Source organism: Megalops cyprinoides, chromosome 16 (assembly GCF_013368585.1).
Source record: "Megalops cyprinoides isolate fMegCyp1 chromosome 16, fMegCyp1.pri, whole genome shotgun sequence".
Classification (NCBI taxonomy): domain Eukaryota; kingdom Metazoa; phylum Chordata; class Actinopteri; order Elopiformes; family Megalopidae; genus Megalops; species Megalops cyprinoides.
Window position 1 is genome coordinate 30,259,350 of NC_050598.1, and position 3,200 is coordinate 30,262,549.

Genomic DNA, 3,200 nt, shown 5'->3' on the forward strand with positions numbered 1-3,200 from the left:
CACACACACACACACACATGCACACACACACACACACACACACACACACACACACACACTACTATTTATTGAAGAGCCTGTCTTATGTCCTGTTGAACTAATGCACTTTGGGGATGGGGGGAGTATCCAATGAGTGAAGGCTGAGTGGGTCCCCCCTCTGAGGTCCCCTGTCAGTACCCCATAGAGCAACTGCAGTTCTTAATCAGGCCTTACTGATTGGCTCATTGATTGATTGACAGTCTGGTTTATTTGACTGATTGGCTCACTGATTGATTGACAGTCTGGTTTATATGACTGATTGGCTCATTGCCGCTGCAGGAGGCCCTGCCCAGTGCTCAAACAGCTGAATAATGCTGTGCAGCATCAGGGTGAAGGGTCAGACCTGGCGGGAGAGTCTGTTGGATTGTAAACTGTACAATCGGACAGACTCTCCAATTGTAATGAGAGATCAGACTGGGATGGCATTCTGTCTGGGAGGGAAAGATGGGGGATGGGGGGGGGGTACGGCCCAATCAGCCACGCAGTGCTTACGTAAGACCTACCAGCAAGAATGAGGTCAAACAGTGTTGACTTTCCTCATGCAAATAAAAGTATTTTTTTGTCTGCTGTTCAAGGAAGGAAGCAGCAAGAGCTGAGATTTCCTTAAACGTCAGTGTTCTCTTCCTGGGCACGTCTTCGTAATCTCAGGTTACTGGGGTACTGTGTTTCGAAACGGTAAACAAAGTCACACACAAAAAACACACCAGCAAAGTACAGCTTGTGAGGACCCACAGGGAAGCACGCTCAGACGATGAGGTTTTTTTTTTTTTATTTATTTGTGTCTTACAGGTCAATAAGAGAAACTGTTATGATTCTGAACTGAATTCATCTGAACCTTCAGAACCACAAACATACTGGGAGTAACCTCTTTTTGACCCTGTAAGCAAGGAAAACCAGGGAAGCCCCGGGTATTGGAGACAGCCTCTTTAGACTCTCTTACCCATTAGAGTGTCACTTGTTATGTTCTCTTGTGGGAGCGATCCCTGGGAATGACCAACAGGTCCCTGATACATGAAGCCTCAACATGACTCGTGTGTGATGTTTTGAGTCGGCAAAGAGATTCCAGTCTAATGGTGATGATGTACATAGGTGTTAATAATGTACTAATAAAAGGATATGACATAATGGATGATGGTTTGTGCTGGTTGGTGTACGAATTGAGTTTGTGTTCATTCCTCAGGTCTGCATTGACAAAATGAAGAGACTGAAGATTCACACCGCATGCTTGATTCCTAGAGGACCAATGTTCTGTTTGTGGTCCAAATGGATTGTGAAGGAGAGTGTGGATCATAGCAAAACTGTATTTCTGTGCCAGACATACTTACTCAGAATGTGGTAGGCATCATTTTTTCAGGTAAACTTCTTACGTCAGAGAATGTACCGACACTACTATTGTGTACAATGCATCACAGACCTCTTCATATTGGAAAAAATAAGCATTCCAGAGATTATTGGATTTTGAGGATTATCATACTGTTTCGCCATCCTTGACCCGTCATCCGGGTATGTATTTTTTGAGCAATGAGTAATGCTTCATGCATATTGCTGCATGAACTGAATAATGTAATTCCAAGTTCTGACAGCAGGGGGTGCTGCAAGCCCGTGTACAGGCAGTGAACTAATATCTCCTATCATATTCAAAAGCCAAAGACTGCATTCAACCATCCTTTAGAATATATAATCCAGACACTTTCAAAAATCAATACCTAACACAGACTAAAACAGTATATTACATGTAAAGGTGGACATCAAGCACAAAATGCTACCTTTGTGTCGTGGTCAAGGTCTGGGTCTCCCACAGTAAGACCTGGAGCTCCTTATCCTGGTGACAATAATTCAGTGTTTCACAGTGAACTATGATGTGATTATGCAAGAGTCCAAGATTTGCTTAACTCGGTTGTCATTAGGCCACACCCATGGGTGTCTGCTGAAGGATATCAGTATCATCAAAGAAACTGCACATCCTGAGAAATCACTTGGCAAATGGATGAAACTCAGCCATTCAGGATTACCATTTCGTAGTGCTACAAAAGACTTTGCCAAAAGCAAATTTTATTACCTCACAACCTAACTGTTCAGTCTACCCTGTTGATGACACCTTCATTAAACACATGGCCCTGAAAGCATGCCCCGCATTTTGGCTCCTGTGATTGAAAGCATAACCCTCTGCAGTCTTAAAGGTAGATACGGACTCATTTAAACATGAAAACGATGCAGTGATTGCAATGTCAGTGGCCCTGTCCTTAGGCCAACTTCTGGACAACATTTTCCAATACACCTCTGACAACGCACAGCATGATGACAATTCAATATGGCCAAGCGTGGTCACATGCAGAACTTCACACACAATTTGTCACAGCCAATCAGATGAGAGGAGAGGCGTGCCCTTTTGACATTAACCGTGCACTGTGTCCTAGTGCAAAAGAGGGGTCTGTCAGTTTGTCTCATCTCACAGAAGCCGCCAAGATGATAAGACTGTGCATCGCTCTTGCAGTCCTCGGGAGGTCGTGTAAGTGCCGATCAGATTATTACATACATTTAAGCACAAAACTAAAAAGTAGCGGTATGCAAAATACAGAAAAGGATGATGAAAACTTTTCTCATCATTTGTTGAATGGGAAGCTAATTTCAGTTCAGATGAAAAAAATGCTTGATCAAAACAAACAAAATTGACATGTGTGTGGGTATGTGTGTGTGTGTGCTCCAGACATGACACCAGAGCACCACACCATCTCTCAGCCCCTGCAGTTGGTATCAGCTCAGCTGGGGGAGTCTGTCACCCTGGAATGCCACACGAGAGCAGACAAAGTCAAACACTGGCTGTGGATGAAACACTCCCCGGGCCAGGCCCCGGTGAAGGTCGCATCCTTTAGCTATGGCACACCGGAGCTGCACGGAGACCTGAAGGACAGAGATGCCAAGGTGGACGCAAACAGCAGCAGCATTAACTTGACTTTCATGAGTGTGAGATTCTCAGACACTGCCATGTACTATTGTGTGCTGGCTGACTACGACTACTTCCTTTTTGGAAGAGGGACCTTCTTGGTGGTTAAAGGTGAGAATTGTACCTCTTTTAAATATTCTTCATGTTTGTGCTACGATTAAGGGTGTGCAGTGGCAGTGAGACGTAACCGCAAGGGATTATGATTTATGGGTTTGAG